This window comes from Typopeltis vanoorti, chromosome 10, assembly GCF_054136105.1.
Source record: "Typopeltis vanoorti isolate ZY-2024b chromosome 10, IOZ_Tvanoo_1.0, whole genome shotgun sequence".
Lineage (NCBI taxonomy): Eukaryota > Metazoa > Arthropoda > Arachnida > Uropygi > Thelyphonidae > Typopeltis > Typopeltis vanoorti.
This window is the reverse complement of record NC_143558.1, coordinates 64131233-64150545: the sequence shown is the minus strand read 5'-3', so window position 1 is coordinate 64150545 and position 19313 is coordinate 64131233. Positions and strand designations below refer to the sequence as shown.

General features: G+C 35.1%; 1 protein-coding gene across 1 annotated transcript in view; it reads left to right on the top strand.

The window, feature by feature from the left end:
* Positions 1-19313, top strand: part of Rat1 (5'-3' exoribonuclease 2 Rat1) — a 365027-nt gene that overhangs the window by 331131 nt on the left and 14583 nt on the right. The gene's annotated exons all lie outside the window — the stretch shown is intronic.

Genomic DNA, 19313 nt, shown 5'->3' with positions numbered 1-19313 from the left:
GATTTGGCAGAATATAACTTATAAATAAACATTTTTAATTAAAGTCTAGTTATTCACCTATTATCTGATCTTGGTAGGATCTGATGATTTATTGCCTATCAGATAATATGTTACACCTAATATGATCACATGTTGCAAATTCCTACAGATTTCCTTATATTATGAAAATGTAGTTTTCAATAGTTCAAAAGTCACAATAATTGCTGCTAGTGCTGTTTGCATTAATTAACTCCAGTACAGTTTGGGTGTTCTTCATCTAAACTTGGAACTCTTCTTAAAGTATGGTTGCAAATTCAAAACTGCAGTTATCATTATAATTACACTCATGAGAAGTATGTTGTTAAGTAAAATGTCATTTGAAGTAACTCAATGTTCCCAAGAGGAACCATAAAAGATACATTCTTGATTTATAGTATTAGCACTGATAGTATATGTTCATCAAATTCCTATAGGTATCTGTGGGGGAAGGCTATGGAATATCATAATAGTACTACGTGAAATGTTTACATCATGACCAACTTCCTATCAACAATTTTCCTCCAAATTAAACTCTTATCTATCAGAACTCCAATATCTTTCTGTCTTCTAAAGTACTTCTTACTGTATCACTTCACCAAGATCTTGGACTTCCTCTGGATATTTTTCATGTCATCCTGGCACAAAAAAAAAAAAAAAAAAAAAACTCTGAACATATCTGTGGTCTCTCCAGTCTTTGTTTTATTTCTAACCAAGTTTTCAGATTCATAATTAAAATTGGTTTGAACACTCTTATATACAGCTAGGTTAGTATTTTGACTAATTCTATATAAATTTATTCATTTGCCTGCCTTCCAGGCAAAAGAATAAATACCAGCTTTGCTAATTCTGTTATTTCCATATTTAGTTTGCGATGTTCAATTAAATTTTGTGCATATATAGCTGAAATGTTTTATTTGTTCAATAGGTTCTCTATTCAGAATGCAGTTGATGTTTTCAGTGTTTCTACTTATTTTCATTGTCTTTGTCATTTTATTGCCAAATTTATTATAGCAGTTATTCAATTTAGTTATGAATTCCTGCAGACCTCCACTGGATTTGTTTAGGAGTACATCATTTGCGAGCCAGGAGACAAATTGAATATCCTCAATTTTGATATCAGGCCTAGTACCACTTTCATTCATAATGTGAATAGCATAAATCAGTATTTATGCTGTTCACATTTCTTATTGTGGGTTGCAGTCAGATTTTTTTGACTGCGACCCACCCCACAATAAGAAATACACAATGTGTGTGTGTGTGCGTGTGCGCATGCTAGCAAATACATATATATATGTGTGTGTGTGTGTGTGTGTGTGTGTGTGTGTGTGTGTGTGCTAAACTGAAAAAGTTTCATGAAACAATACATGTCCCTACTACTTCTTTGAATGCCATCTCCTATCGGAGATCAGCGACCACTTCGGCAAATTTTGAGTGATCCTCAGCCACTCTGAACAGTCCCTCAGAGCTCATGCTAGTTCACTGTCTGATGTCTGGCAGCCAATATTTTCTTTGTCCTCTTCTTCCATTTATCTTCCCTTTTATAATCGGTTGTAGTATCTTATATTTTCCCTTATGAAGTAGGTGACCAAGATATACAGTTTTCCTTCTTTTTATGGTATCTAAAAGTTCACGTGATTTCCCCATTTGTTCCAGTACTTCTTGATTGTACGTTTGTGTTGTCCATGAGGTTTCTAACATCCGTCTAAATAACCACATCTCAAAGGCTTCAAGTTTTTTACTGGTGTTGTCTTCAAGGTCCAAATTTCTGCACTGTACAACAGTGCAGACCATACATAGCATTTAACCATGCATACTCTAAGCTCTAAATTTAACAAGGTTACAGTGTTGATTTCATCAGGAGAAAATTTTTTCTTGCCATTTGTGTGTTCTAACTTTTATTTCCATTTCTAGATTGCATTCTTCATTTAACCAGCATCCGAGATATTTAAACTTTGTCATTCTTTCTATTTGTTTCCCATTTAAAGAAAGTGCTGAATTAATAATTGGTTTCTTGCTTGTGACCATGAATTTAGTTTTGGTGATATTTATTCTTAATACCATTTTTTCACTCTCTTCATCCTTACTACACGAAACAAAAATGTAACGGTTAATATCAAATATGATTTTATTAAAATACACCATAGGAAAAAAAACTCGAACAGTTACTGTACGCCCACAGATGCGAGACCCTTCAACACCCCTGCACATGTCAAAAGGAGGAGAATCCTTTTGACATGTGCAGGGATGTTGAAGGGTCTCCAATCCTTTCCAATAATAGGGTTATCATTCTGTATTGTGGGATGAGTTGTTTATTATTACATGTGAAAATTAACTCGTCTTTTATGATCATTGTAGTTGTAACTTTAAAGTGGTAACTATTTTGCTTGTATAACAGTTGGAAAATTTTACATATAAAGCACGTGATTTCACGTGTTGGTGACCAATTCATACATTGTCTTATTTCTTTCTCCCCTTCAACATGAATTTACTCTTCTTGGCATTCTGCCAACGACAGCTCTCGCTTCTGTGGTCAGACAGTAGTCTGAGAACAAAATAGATTTTTTTTAATGCTTCTCATGAAGATGCCCTGAGAGGTCTCTAGTGAAGGCAAATGTAACACCCCCACCCACACACACACATACCTGGTTGGCACATCAGAAAATGTAAACAACATTTTTGTAAGCAATACATACATGTTTTATAGTTAGATTTCATACAAGCATTTAAATCGAAGTGAAATCTATGACATTAAAAAAACATTAATAACATAAACATAATAAAAATTGCAATAAATTTTTCTTTATAATAACATCAGGCATAGCATATTTTATATGGCATCTAACTAAAAACTATTGTCCAATTTTTCACTTACATGAAATAAATGCTTGTTTGATTGGCTTCGAAATTTTCGATGTCATCAAGACAGATCCCAAAGGCTAACTTCAAATAAAATTCTACCACGAATTGAAAGATGTGGAAACGGTATGAAAAGGTATGCAAACAAGCAGCAATAAAATTCAACTGAAGGGTTGAAACTTTGTGTGGGTTGAGCCCGCCTGCGTGATGCAGAAGCAGTACACAAACAATAATGAGAAGTTTCGTCAGAACGATAAACAGGCAAAACATCACTCCCCTGTGAATGTGTTAAAACTGGGAAATATATTAGTGAATATTGTTATGGCATTTTCAGATATTATGGAATTCGGTTGAACAGAATTAGCATTTCAGCTCAGCAGCTGTCGGTTTGCACAATCTTTTGTTAATACAACACCATCATTTGTGAAGGATTGATTGGTCATTACGTTATCTCAAGTCTTGTAAATTACTGGTAACTTTTGCTTGAAATAATGGAAGAGAAGATGATACTATTTAGGTAGATGACCCTGGTGATGCACACAAGGAAATGGCTCTCGAGGTCAGAAGTAGCAATAGCGCATATAATGGAAGAGAAAATGATGCTATTTAGGTAGATGACGCTGATGATGCACACAAGGAAACGGCTCTCGAGGTCAGAAGTAGCTATAGCGAATAGGAGATTCTTGGTAAGTCATACCCATTTTTAGTATTTTCCTGAAAACTTTAGTTTCCAAAAATCCCTGCATATATCTTGCACCACGATTTTTTATCTTTAATTTTGGGAGGAAAAAATAGCGAGTTATATTTGAGTAAATGCGGTACATAAGAAGGAAGACTGTTCCAATAGAAGGAATAAATGAAAAATTTTCTCTGAATCTAGTGTTTTAACTTGGAAGTGATATCAAGCTTCTGCATGCCTTTTAATAGATTTAGAAGTGAATAAGAGAATTATTCATGTCATTTTTGGTGAACAGAATCCATGAAAATATTTGTAGAAAATACAAACAAACAATTTTGTGATTTTTATTGAAAGGTGAGTCATAAATCATCCTAATTGATCTCTTCTGTACTGAGTCAAGTATTTTTAGGGAACTCTTGAAGTATTGCAAATTGGAACACAATTAGGTATTTAAAAAGATACTTATTTTACCTGTTATGATATTTTAATGTAAAGTAGTTGGTTGCTTGTAGCATCTAATTAAACAATCAAGTAATAATAATAATTAAGGAGTAAAAAGTAAATAAAATGATAATTATTTTTTAATAATAAAATGAAATTTAAAAAGTAAAAATTTGTAACAACTGCCTCAGCACCCTCTTTTTGCACCTGAAGTCCAACAGTTTATTTTTCACTTGGTTAGACTATAATAAATTTAGTTTAATCCTTTATCCAAGTGAGAGCAACACAAGGTTTGCACCTGAAAGTATCTTCAGGACTGGGGTAAGGTGGTACAACACCAAGGCACTCCTTGCAAAGATGGAGCAAGCTACCAACACTCCTATCTCAGTATCTCTCATAATGCAAAACACATCTCCTTGCAGATATGCCTAAAGTTATGCATTAAGGGAAGGGCCACATTATGGGAGATACTGAGATAGGAGTGTTGGTAGCTTGCTCCACCTTTGCAAGGAGTGCCCTGGTGTTGTACCACCTTACCCCAGTCTTGAAGATACTTTCAGGCGCAAACTTTGTTTGCTCACACTTGGATAAAGGATTAAACTAAATTTATTATAGTCTAACCAAGTGAAAAATAAACTTTCAAAATCTTTCTCTAAATCCAGAGTAATTTATTAAAAAAGGTGGCATACTGTTTGGCAACTCCTACAGGTAGAGATGACCTTGCTAATGCTTCTACCTGGTATCTCCACTTGGGCCTGGCTCCCACCGAAGAGACCTAATTAAAGGTCGAAACTAGTCTGGGTAGTGGCCCTTCCCTTAATGCTTAACATTATACATATCCGCAAGGAGATGTATTTTGCATTATAGGAGATACTGAGATAGGAGTGATGTTAGCTTGCTGCACCTACATAAATTTACACATATGGTGTAAATTTAAAGTTCCTCTGATAGGTCTCATAGATGTATTTAGGTGTCTTTCAACTTTTTTTAATGTGCTGTTCAGCCATACTGGTGCACAATATTCTGTAGCTGAATACTTAAAGGCTTGTTCCAGTGAGCTTATGTATTATATTGTTTCTTGTTCTTATCTTACTGGCAGTGCTGTTTAGGTATGCTGTGTATGGAGTACGATTCAGTACATCCAAATACTTGGATGCAATGCCAAAGTTCTGTACCATTAAAATTGACTGAAAGGCTTGCATTTGACATTCTAGTATTAGTCAGATGAAAATAACTGACTTCTGTTATGATAGAATTCAAATCACCGTTTTTCAAGCTCTTTAGTGAGGATTTCTTCTGTAGTGGTAATATTGTTGTCTTGTAATGTTACAGCCATATCATCTGTATGTCTAATTTTAAAAAAAATCAATTTGTGACAGATCCAATATGAATAGATTAAACAGTAGAAGTGCCAGCACTGAACGTTGTGGGAGTATATTATTCCATTTTATGGCTGCACCATGAATGCTGTTCAGAATCAACCAAAACAGTGTTTATTATCATTTAATTTATAATCCAAACTGTTTTCCTGCAGGGAATTATTCTCAACAGTTTCTCAGTTACTCCATGTTTCCACACTGTATCATAGGCTACCAAGAGGTTTATAAGAGCCATTGTAGTTTTTGAATTGGCCTGGAAGCCTGCTGGTTGTTAAATCTAGTGAGCACTTGGTTGGTGCTATGGCAACTGCAAAAACTAGTTTGATTGATTAGTAATACTTCATTTAGTAATAACTATAAAGTTTTAGAACATCTCTATAACTGATGTTCCAAAGGTTTACTGGTAGACTCCTAATAATGCATTTGGTTGGTAACTTTTATGTTGACCACCTAGCTCCAGTAAAGCAGTAATTTTTTGTTCTCTGAAATGACTTTTTTCTAGATCTCCAGTCTCTAAAAAAGGAGGGGAAAGACCCATTTCTTGATATTTTTTATGCAGTTTCTGGAGAACTCTGGCTATATGTAATCAAAGCAAGCCACTTAACTAGATAACAGTTCTATGTTAAAATAGGGCATATTACAATTCAGTTATAGCCTGTCTTTTTTTAGGCTTCTTGAATTATTTTTCTATGAGCTATTTTCTAGGAGATAATTATATGATTAGTAGTTGCACCTGGGCTCACATCATTCTTAATGCCAGTGATATGCTTTCCTCCACCCAGTTTTCTTAAATAGGCTCCATACTTTTCTACTTGAAAATTGCTGCAATTGTCTTTATTTCCTTTTTTTTCTAAATAGATATTACAAATTGCTATCTCCATGAGTTCCAATGTTCCAGACTCTGTTAAAGAGATTTTCTTTGAATTTTTCACCTGCATTTTTAAATAATTCCATGTCATTATCTTCTAGAGTTTTTTCTAGTTTTCATTTGTTCGTTATGTTATTCAGTTTTAACACTGTGTTTTCCTTTTTGATAATTTCTTTTTTATATATATATATTCTGGCTACTTGATACAATAGCAATTTTTTTCTTTCTACTCTATTTCTATTTTTATAAATTAAAGATGCCAAGAAATTATATTCTTGATTTCATCCTTTATCCAAGTGTAAGCAAATAAAGTTTATGTGTAAAGTAATTTCACAACTGGGTTACTTGTATATAGAGGCTGAAGACTTCACATCAATTGCCTTAGAAAGATCTGATCTTGCCTGGTGATTTGTATATTACTGAGGGTAAGGGAATGTGTGCTGAGATTTCTTTTGTAAGAGAAGAGACAAAACAGTTTTGATGGCTGTTGTAAATTTTTCCAATTGGTTATACTAAAGCAGTAATTAAACCAAGAAATTATATTCTTGGTTTAATCCTTTATCCAAGTGGTATAAGCAAACAAATTTGCACATGAATTATTTTCAGGAGTGGCGGAGCTCATGTAAAGAAGCTCATGACTTCACATCACTTGCCTTAGTATCCCATAATGCAAAGCACATATCCTTATGGACATGTATAATGCTATGCATTATAGAAAGAGTCAAACCCAGAGATGACACTAGAGTTGAAGTAATGCAGAAGTCATATTTCCAAATACGAGTAGCCAAAAGGTGGCACACACCTTATTATTAAAATACTCTGGATTAGAGATAGTTGTCATATGTTTTTCCACTTGGTTATATTATTATATAAATTAAAGATACTGAGAAATTATATTCTTGGTTCAATCCTTTATCCAAGTGTAAGCAAAACAAGTTTGCGCCTGAACTATTTTCAGGACTGGGGAAACTCGCAAGAAGCTAATGACTTCACATCACTTGCCTTAGTATCTAGTGTTCAAGTTTAGTCATTTTTTGATGTCTTTTTTGTCAAAAAAAAACTCCAGGAGGCATATGGTTCTCAGATTCTGGTATGGTAGGAGGCAAATTTCCCTTACTCATACATGCAGGAGTTTGAGAAAAAGAGCAATGCTAGTGCCATCAGGATGAGAAAAAGAGAGAGAGAGGAAGTCCAGCAAGCAACCAGAATGCACAGCTTCCATTTCAATAGGAAGCAAGTTTTCTACCATTGACCTTTATGAAGTTGATTTAGATCTGCTGATAATTGTTGTTTTGCATTTGTTACATGCTTTGGTATAGGCAATGTATGAAACTGGAGTTCTTGATGCAAGCCATCTGCATTAAGCTGAATTTTTTCTTCAAGTGCTCTTATACTTTTTCTATTGAACCAGGACTCCAGGACTTGGAAAGCAGGTGAGAATTCCGGTTAGAATGGGGAATGAAGCCTTCATGCCAGTAAGGATAATTTCTGTGACTTATTCAGAACAGGATTACATGAACTGAAGCGATATTCAGGCTATGGAAAGGAGGAATAGAAGTTCTGGAGATCATTCTAATTAGCACCTTTGAAGTGCCAGAATATGTGTGATCGGGAGTGGCTTAGGAAAGAATGTTCTCTGAGAGAGGAGACTTGTACAAGATTGTGATACGAGTTGCTGAGAGGGAAGGCAACCTCACTAATGTATTTGGCAGAGAATTGGTTAAAAAGAGATCAGAATATTAGTGAGTGAAGAAGGTTATCAGGATTTGTGGTAGGTCATTGCTTATGGCAATGATTTCTACCTCTTGTCCAGCTTGTCGGTGGTGTTGGAATTATGAACACTGAGGTCACTTAGCCCTCACTACTTGGGTGGCTGAATTGCAGGTGGTCAAGTTTTATGGAGAGGTCTAAGTAGTTATCGGAGTTTGGAGAACAGTAAATGCAGCAGATGAATATTACTAGATGGAGCAAGGAAACTTTGAGCCAGAGGAGGGCAAAAGCAGAGGATTCTAAATTAACCACTCTCTGGCATGAATCATCTGATTTCACAAAGACACATGTGCCACCCTTGTAGCAAGAGGAATTGTGAAGTGTGTAATTTGGACATTTCAGTGCATGTAGATGCCATTTGGGTTTCTGCCAAGAGTAGGTCTGAACTGGATGACTGCAAGTTATGGTGAATTTCATTTATGTTGGTGTTATTACCATAGACGTTAGTGAAGTGGATGTGAAAGAAAGTTTCTAACGAGAGGATTCTGGCATGGTTTGTATGTAGTGACTGGTTGCGTTGTGCATTTTTTATTGGGATTGTTTGGGGGATGTCTTTTTATGTCACTGTCATTGTAAAGTTCATTGGTTTTGTTCATGGATAGATGGAAGGATAATGGGGACATGCAGTTAGCAAAGATAGACTCTTGGACATGATATCCATACACAGAGTAACTAGTCTCCTTGCCATAAGGTGGTCTCGACAATGTCTCCTGCATACCACTACTTGGACACCTCTTTGAGCAAGATTTGGCAGAATGTATGGCAGTGGAATTATGTGCCAGTTGATCAGGATGCCTCCTGACTCAGTCCTGTCCACTAAAACAGTGGTGTTAGCCTGCAGCACCACTGTTTCAACTGATGTACCCTCCTTGAAATAGAGGAGATTATGGCATGGCCTGTGGGAGGATGGAAACCAATTACACTTCAGGCCTCCAGTAAGCTGGCTGTGGTATTTAACTGAGAAATGAAGATCATCTACCACCTAATAGACTAGTTGGCATTTTCTCCAACTAGAAAGATATTCTTTTATAGCAGGAATACTCACTGGTTTCACAAATATGGAAATATTTCACTGGAAATAGGCCGCACCACGAGAAGGTAAGGTTGATGTGGACAGGCTATATATTGCACATTTCCTGTCCATTAGAGACTCAATCTGGCATAACTGAATGCTTAACCACAGTGAGCAATATAATTTTCAATGGACTTGTTGCTTATTCCTTAACAACTATTGATTATAAAGTGTATTGTATTTAAGAGATTAACTTTTGTGCTGAGATTCATGACTAAAAAAGTTAAGCATTTCTTTATACCAGATTCTACTATTACTATTATTAATGGAAAGAATGTCAGTTTCAGAATAACGTTGCGGTCTCAGAATGCTATAAAATTCAGATATTTCTTTGATAGTTTCAAATATTCCTTTTTTAACATCTTTGTTCTGGCTGGACCTTTAATTTATAGTATAACCAAGCAAATAAAAAAAAAAACTTGCAACTAACAGGTTTCATTTACCAGTTTCTGACATGTTTGTAACACCAGGAACCATCTGATATAGTACAATAGCCATTTTGTCAGTATCACAGATATCATCAACACTATAGCTTTGAAGCAAGATTACGTCATTTTTTTCCTTAGCACTCCATGTGGTAGAATTTGCTGGCTGGCCCAATTAAATGACATTGTATCCCAAATAAACCTAGCAAATTCTTGTTATAGTCTGATTTTGTCTTTTTCTTCCAAACAGACTGCCCTGATTAACCGATGGACCAATTAATCAGAATCTACTGTACTACCTTGGTGGTCTTTTATTTTTTTATTTTTTTTTTTGGTCCAGCCAGTACAAAGATGTTAAAAAATGAATACTTTCAACTATCAAAGAAATATCTGAATTTTATAGCAGTCTGAGACTGCAATGTTATTCTGATACTGACATTCTTTCCATTAATAATAGCAGAATCTGGTATAAAGAAATGTTTACCTTTTTGAGCCATGAATCATCATCATCAAATTCCTGCACATGTACCCTCAAGGGGTGTACAGGATATGATAGTACTACATGAAAAATTTACACCATTACTAACCACCTATCTACGATTTTCCTCCAAATCAGTCTATTACTTGTCAAGACTCCAATATTATCATTATCAGATTTTATATTTCTATCGTCTAAGGCACATTGCACCGTATCAATCCACCTATATATTGGTCTTCTTCTGGGTTGTTTTCCTGCCAACCTGGCAGAGAACACTTGTTTTTGCTAATCTTTCCTCGCCCATTCTATTTATATGACCATTACCACCTGAGATTAGCTCTGCTAACGCATTCCTGGATGCCAACACGTCAAGTTCTTTCCCAATATCCTCGTTTTTAATATGATATTGCCATTGATGCCATCTGTTCACACCTCTAATCTTTCTCAGGACTCTAATATCTGTGGTCTCTAGTCTTTGGTCAAGTGTTTTACTTCTGACCCAGCTCTCAGATCCTTAAGTTAAAACTGGTTTGAACACGGTCTTGTATACAGCTAATTTATCTTCACTAAAAATCATGCCTGAGTAGCTGAATTGTTTTACTTGTTCCATAGGTTCTCCATTCACAATGCAGTTGACATTTTCAGTGCTTCTGCCTATTTTCATTATGTTTGTCTTGTTATTGCTGACCTTCATACCATATCTATTACAACAGTTATTCAATTTAGTCAGGGAATCTTGTAAACTTTTAGCGGATTTATTTAGAAGTATAGCATCATCCGCATAAAGCAAAGAGCTGACATTAACATCTCCAATTCTGATATCATGTTTAATACCACTTTCTTTCATAATGTGATCCATATAGATAATGAATAACAGAGAGGATAATGTACATCCTTGTTTCACACCAGATTTAACATTAAACCATCTTCCTGTACTTCCTTCAATTCTAACTGCTGACTTACAACTCAAATACAGACTAAGTATTGCTTGATATAATGCCCCATTGACACCATATAACTGTAGCGTATTGAATAGCTTCTCTCTTGGCACCTTGTCATATGCATTTTCCAGATCGACAAAACTTAAATACAAATCTTTGTTATATTCCCATGCTTTCTCGACTATTTGTTGTAAAGTTAAGATTTGATCCTGACAGCCTCTATTTGGCCTGAATCCAGCTTGTTCTTCACCAAGCTTTTCTTCCACAATTCTTCTCAACCTTTTCTCAAGTATACTTGCATAGATCTTGCCAGGAACACTCAATAGGGAAATACCTCTGTAATTCTCACATTCAGTTTTATTTCCCTTTTTATATATGGGCACTATTAGAGCTCTACTCCAATCATCGAGAATTTTCCCCTCTGTCCAGGCTTTCTGAACTATGCAGTGCAGCCGCTGCAAGACTTTTATACCACCATACTTCATCATTTCTGATCGAATATCATCTACTCCTGATGCCTTTCCATATTTCAAGTCTTTGATGGCTTTTTTCTACTTCAAGTATGGATATGTATTCCTAACTGTATGCCTGTTGAGTGTTTTTTATAACTGTGTTATCACTGCTTGTTTCATTTAGCAATTTTTCGAAGTAATTACTCCATACTTCAAGGATATCTTTTTCTCCTTTTTTCATGTCACCTTTATCATCTCTAACTCCTTTTACAGCACTTTTTCCTCCATTTCTAAACTTCTTCAACAACCTCCAGAATATCTTACCACCTTCTTGATATTTATTTTCTATGTTCTTGCCAAAGTTCTCCCATGACTTTTGTTTAGCTAGTTTTACGCAGTGTTTAGCTTTCTTACATTTGTCTCTATATTCTCTAAGAGCACAAGCTGACTTATTTGACAGGAACTTTTGATATGCTTTCTTCTTTTCCTTCACTGCCTCTTTAACTACCTGTGTCCACCAGGGAGTTCTGATTTTTTTATCCTTGCAGACAACCTCACTACATGCCTCTCTGGCTGAATCAATCAGAGATTTCTTCAAGGCTTGCTACTGAATCTCCAAGGTTTAGTTTCTGTTCTCAAACTCTTTCATTTTTTCTTCAATAATCGTTGTGTATTTTAGTCTGCAGTTCACATCTGAGAGCTGCTCAACTTTTATTCATTTTAAAACTTTCTTACATGTTATTCTTTTCAATATGAAATTCAATTTTATCCTGCTGAAGACTAAATAGTGATCACTTCCAATTTCAAATCCTCTGTACAATCTGGTGTCCTGCACCAGGGAGAAAACATTACTATCAACAATAACATAAAAATAAGCTGGACTTATTTGCCAGAATGAAAAGTCAATGAGATTTTTCTTATTCCTTGCCTCTTCTCTCCATGTGAATTTGTGCACATTTTTATGTTGGAACATGGTGTTAGTAATAACCAGTCCATATCCTGAACAGAAATCCAACAGGTGTTTGCCATTATTATTAGCTTTGCTCTTTTCTCCAAATTTTTCCAAAATATTTTTGTGTCTGACAATCATTTCCTACTCTGCTATTCAGATCCCCAACAAGGAACAACTTTTCCTTTTTCATTGTGTCAGTTGCTCCTCCACTTCTACCTTAATAGAACCTTCTGTGGGACCATAGGCACAAATAAGTCTCATTGTCCAGTTCCCCATTTTCATATTTGCCCACATCACTCTACTTGAGACTGACTGCCATTCAAGAAGATTAGCCTCGTATTTTGTGTTGAATACTATGGCGTTGATTGTCATTGCCTGAATATAACATTTTGTATTTATTGCTCAGAAAGATCTCACCAGTTTTGGTCTTTTTTGTTTCAGTCACCCCTATTATGTCGATCTGGTACTTATCTAATTCCTCAGCTAGCTCCATTTCTTTGCCATTCAGGATTCTTATGTTGATAGTACCGATCTTTAACTCTGGTGATGCTGTTGGGGGTGTGTTTTCAGATTTGTTCCAGTAGCTGACATTTTTCACTGTTTGCCCTGGTTCCCTGCTGAAAACAACAGGAGGCCTTGTTTAACCTGGCGTGATGCCCCAGCCGGCATGAAATTTTGTCATGTTGTACCATCATTTTTTATTTTGGTTTAACCAATAAGAATGCAATTTGGTCGGCTAAATCCCAAATTGACAGCCCATCCTCGTTCGTTCAGTATCCAGGTCGATACCCAACAGGGTGCACCACGAGAAGGTGAGGATTGGACATTAGGTCAGAAGCCCTGGTCGGTTCTCCGCATTCCTTTGAAAACTATGTGGAGGTCTTCTCTCAGTTATACAGCTTTGATCCTTAAGCACCCCTGCGCCATGAATCTCTACAGTTAATGACTAACAATGATGCACTATTTAATAACTTAATGAAGTTCCAAGAATATCCTAAGCAGGAAGGATCATCTTTGGAGAATTGCATGTGGTTGCATTTGCAGTAAATGTCATCACATGGAGCTGTAATAGATGTCACAAATTGTATCTGTGACATTCACATTGGAAACAGTAGAACATGCATTCTTGGCTGTCCTTTTGCTCTGCATATTTGGAACACACTATGTAATATGTTGAGCATTCCATTATTTAAAACAGAACATTTTCTCCTCCTAGTACTCCCCACCTGTTAGCAATGGGAAAAATTTTTGATATTTATAATTACTGAGTTAAAATATTATTTATGAAAAATTATTAAAACATTTGAAAACAGCAAACAGCTTTATAGCATTTATAGCATTATTTTTCACACTGTTCTTAGTTCACTGTGGTCTTATGGTCAACTGTAGAGATTGTAGAGCAATTCTAGGAAGGCTAACAAAAGATAGTTAACTTAGAAAATGGTAGCCACCTGAGGAAACCAGTCTTCTCTGAATTTTGGTTCCAGTTAGTTATTTGGTTGTTCAGTTGCATGAGACTGGTGAAAAAGAGAAAAAATGTGGCCTTTGGCTACATAATCATGATGCAAAGGAGCTGAGACCTTTTTTATATCTTTCCTACTGTTTCTCTTTTCTTTATCCTAACACTGTCAGGCTCTTGCGACCCTCTGTTACTCTAGGTTTATGATGAACTTTATCAATTCAAAATGATTATTCCAAATGTTCTGAATATCTCCAATTTTTATATCACCTATGATTTCTATTATAATACTTTTTTTTCCATTTCTAGCACTTTTCAATAGTCTAAAATATTTTGCCACTTTCTTAATATTTGTCTTCTATGTTGTTCTTACTAGTCTTCTCATGATTTTTGCTTAGCTACTTTTATACATAACATTTTACATTATATGTTAAATAAATGCCTACTTTTTTTTTTTTTTTTTTGTATTCTCCCATGGCATCTGCAACTTGCTAGGGACTTATTGATATACATTATTCTTCTTTTCCATGACTGCCTCTTGAACCTGCCAACTGCCACATGCATCTCTGGTTGAATCGATCAATGTATTCTTCAGTTGGCCAGTGAGACTTCAAGGCTTGATAATTGTTTTTTAAATTCCTTCATTTTTTCTTGAATAATATTTGTATATTTGGGTCTACGGTTCTCCTCGGAAAGCTACTTGACTTTGATTCTTTCTAAAATTTTCTTGCATACATTCCTTTTCAGTATGATATTCAATTTCATCCTAGTCAGAACTAAATGATCACTTCCTATTTCAAATCCTTGTATACTCTTGTACCCTGAATCAACATGAAGATATCTCTATCCACAATAACATAATCAGTGAAACTTTTCTGATTTATTGTGTCTTCTCTCTCTCTCTCTCCGTGTGAATTTGTGCACATCTTTATGTTAGAAAATGGCAGCAATAATGAGTAGTCCAGGTCCTGAACAAAAATCCAGCAGATATTTACCATTATTACTAGTTTTGCTCTTTTCTCCAAATTTTCCTAAAAGATTTCTGCATGTTGGGTATTCATTTCCTACTTAGTTATTTAGATCTCCAAAAAAGGACTAACTTTCTCTTTGTCAGCTGCATTCTTTAATTAAAATATTTCTCATCATCATCGAATTCCTGATATATACCCTCAAGGGGTGTTACAGGATATGATAGTACTACATGAAAAATTTAAATAATTACTAACTTCCTATCTACAATTTTCCTCCAAATCAGTCTGTTAAATGTGAAGACTCCAATATTATCAGGTCTTATATTTCTGTCTTCTGAGGTCTTCCTCTGGTTCTTTTGTATCATTAAAAACAAGGATATTAGGAAAGAACTTGATATTGTCAACATCCAGGAATGCATTAGCAGAGCTAATCTCCTCGTTTTTAATATGATACTGCCGTTGATGCCATCTGTTCATGCCCCTAATCTTTCTCAGGACTCTCATATCTGCAGTCTATAGTCTTTGGTCAAGTGTTTTACTTCTAACCTGGTTCTCAGATCCATTAGTTAAAATTGGTTTAAACACTGTCTTGTATACAACTAATTTAGTGTTTTAGCTAATTTCTCTCTTATTCCATATAAATTTATTCAGTTCACTTCCTACCATACCAGCTTTGTTGATTCTGTTGTCTGTTTCCATATTTAACTTGCCATCATCATCATCACTAAAAATCGTGCCTAAGTAGCTGAAGTGTTTTACTTGCTCTATAAATTCTCCATTCACAATGCAGTTGATATTTTCAACATTTCTGCCTATTTTCATTGTCTTTGTCTTTTTAATGCTGACCACCTTCATAACATATCTATTACAAAAGTTATTCAGTTTTGTCAGGGAATCTTGCAGACTTGTAGCAGATTTATTTAGAAGTATAACATCAACCGCATAAAATAAAGAGCTGAGATTAACACCTCCAATTTTGATATCCGGTTTAATACCACTTTCCTTCATACTGTGATCCATATAGATAATGAATAAGAGAGGAGATAATGTACATCCTTGTCTGGCACCAGATTTAACATCAATCCATCTTCCTGTACTTTATTCAATTCTAACTGTTGACTTACAACTCAAATAAAAACGAAGTATTGCTTGACATAATGCCCCATTTACACCATATAAATGTAGCACTTGGAATAGCTTATCTCTTGGCACCTTGTCATATGCCTTTTCCAGATCTACAAAACTTAAATACAAATCTTTATTATATTCCGATGCTTTCTCAACTATTTGTCGTAAAGTGAAAATCTGATCCTAACAGCCTCTATTTGACCTGAATCCAGCTTGTTCTTCACCAAGCTTCTCTTCCGCAATCGTTCTCAACCGTTTCTCAAGTACACTTGAATATATTTTACTAGGAACACTCAGTAATGAAATGCCTCTGTAATTCTCACATTCAGTTTTATTTCTCTTTTTACATATGGGTACTATAAGAGCTCTACTCCAATCGTCTGGATTTTGTCCATCTGTCCAGGCCTTCTGAACTATGCAGTGCAACCACTGTAAGACTTTTATACCACCATACTTCTGCCTTTCGATATTTCATGGGAGTTGGATGGCTTTTTCTACTTCAAGTATGGATATGTATTCCTGCATGCATGTTTAGTCAGTTTTTTTACCACTGTGCTGTCATCACTGCTTGTTTCATTTAGCAGTTTTTCAAAGTAATTACTCAATACTTCAAGGATATCTTTTTCTCCTGTTTTCATGTCACCTTTATCATCTCTAATTCCTTTTACAGCACTCTTTCCTCTATTTCTGAGCTTCTTCAACACCCTCCAGAATATCTTGCCACGTTCTTGATATTTATTTTCTATGTTCTTGCCAAAGTCCTCCCATGACTTTTGTTTAGCCAGTTTTACACAGTGTTTAGCTTTCTTACATTTGTCTCTGTAACTTTTGATATGCTTTCTTCTTTGCCTTTACTGTCTCTTTTACTTCCTGTGTCCACTATGAAGTTCTGATTTTTCTATCCTTGCACACAACCTCAGCACATGCCTCTCTGGCTGAATCAATCACTGTTTTTTTTCAGGGCTTGCCACTGAATCTCCAAAGTTTTGTTCCTGCTCTCAAACTCTTTCATTTTTTCTTGAATAATATTTGTGTATTTTAATCTACAGTTCACATCTGAGAACTGCTCAACTTTTATTCTCTTTAAAACTTTCTTACATGTTCTTCTTTTCAATATGAAATTCAGTTTTATCATGCTCAAGACTAATTAGTGATCACTTCCAATTTCAAATCCTCTGTACACTCTGGTATCCTGAAACCAGGGGTAAACATCACTATCAATAATAACATAGTCAATGAGACTTTTCTTATTCCTTGACTCTTCTCTCTTTTTTTTTTTTTTGTTGAAAGCTTATTTTTCACTTGGTTAGAGTATAATAAATTTAGTTTAATCCTTTATCCAAGTGTGAGCAAACAAAGTTTGCGCCTGAAAGTATCTTCAGGACTGGGGTAGGGTGGTACAACACCAGGGCACTCCTTGCAAAGGTGGAGCAAGTTACCAACACTCCTATCTCAGTATCTCTCATAATGCAAAACACATCTCCTTGCAGATATGTCTAAAGTTATGCATTAAGGGAAGGGCCACATTATGGGAGATACTGAGATAGGAGTGTCGGTAGCTTGCTCCACCTTTGCAAGGAGTGCCCTGGTGTTGTATACCACCTTACCCCAGTCCTGAAGATACTTTCAGGTGCTAACTTTGTTTGCTCATACTTGGATAAAGGATTAAACTAAATTTATTATTGACTCTTCTCTCCATGTGAATTTCTGCACACTATAATGTTGGAACATTGTGTTAGTAATAATCAATCCATGGCGCAGAAATCCAACAGGTATTTGCCATTATTATAAGCTTTGCTCTTTTCTCCAAATTTTCCCAAAATATTTTTGTATGTCTGACAATCATTTCCTACTCTGCTATTTAGAACCCCAACAAGGACCAACTTTTCCTTTTTCATTGTGTGAGTTGCTTTCTCTAAAGTCTCTAAAAATTCCTCCACTTCTACCTTAGTAGGACCTTCTGTGGGACCATAGGCACAAATAAGTCTCATTGTCCAGTTCCCCGTTCTCATATTTGCCCACATCACTCTACTTGAGACTGCCTGCCATTCAAGAAGATTAGCCTCCTATTTAGCAGTGGCAAATTCTCCATGCTTGCTGCGCAAGCTCATTAATTGAGAAAGAAGTACTATTTATTTGTTAATAAATGCATGCATTTATAAGCATTTCATTTAGGCTTTTATTTTTGTAGACAGAAGACATCTTAGGCTTGTGCATCAATAATTGAGCTTTGCGTTGTGTATCGAAGCCGATGCTTGCTTGGTTGTAGGATCTTACAGATCCTTGCAGCGGCACTGTGATTTCATGTGCACGTATAGCTATTTCACACATCTTACTCCATGGGCTTAAACCATGGGCCATATGCAGTCAACGTAGCTCTAGCCAGTGAGCTTCAGCAGCCTTTACAAGTGTGCGTGTTGCTTGGGAAAATTAAGTTAACAACCAACTTTTTATGATGATGTTATTGACCAGTTCATAAAGAAGAACCGCAGGGTTGAATTTTTTTTTTTTTTTTTTTAAACTAGTAAAATTTATTTGTAAGCTTTCTATAATAGTACAAAATGTTGAACAATCATATGTGTAACCTAAGAGCAACAGCTCATCCAGGTTACGATATGCATAAAGTTACAAAAATGTATGTAATTCATTTTCATTATATACATATATGTACATTCATATAATATACATATGATTATAATATAATCACATAATAAAATCGCAGATAAAATAAAATTTCATCATACAGATGAAAGTTGCATAATAATTAATTAGGAACAAAATAAAACAAAGTGGTTAAATAGCATTTAAATTTTACGTTTTACACATAAGACTGGATATTTGAATAGAAATATGCTATAAACCAATAATTTATACAGTTATTTTGAACAGAGCTTCCTCATTTCTGTGGGAAAATAAATAATCTTTGAATCGAGTTTCGTATTTGTTTGGGTTAGTTTCATTTCTTATTGTTAAAAGGTAGTGTGTTGAATACTTTTGGCGCTAAATAAGTATAATGTTCGTGTATTGCTTCTTTATTTGCTTTTGGAACAAAATATTTTAGGCCCTTAAGTCTACAAAAGAAAGTGTCTTGTTTGATATTTATGTATTCGTTGTAGTGTTTTATGAATAATAATACCCTACAGACGTATAAATGTCTAATGGGTAGTATGTTTAGTATGGTGTATTTATTATACATTGCAGTATCCTTATATTTGTTTCTAGTTAAGATTTTAATTACTTTATTCTGAGTTGAGACTAAAGGTTTCAGAGTAGTGCGATAGATTCCTCCCCAACTTAATATACCATATTGTAGTGCTCTTTGAATCCAGGCAGAATATAATATTTTTAGATTTAAATATTTAAATTTAAGAATTTGTTTAGGTAGTAAAGTCTGTTTAACATAATCCTTACTTTATTTATGACA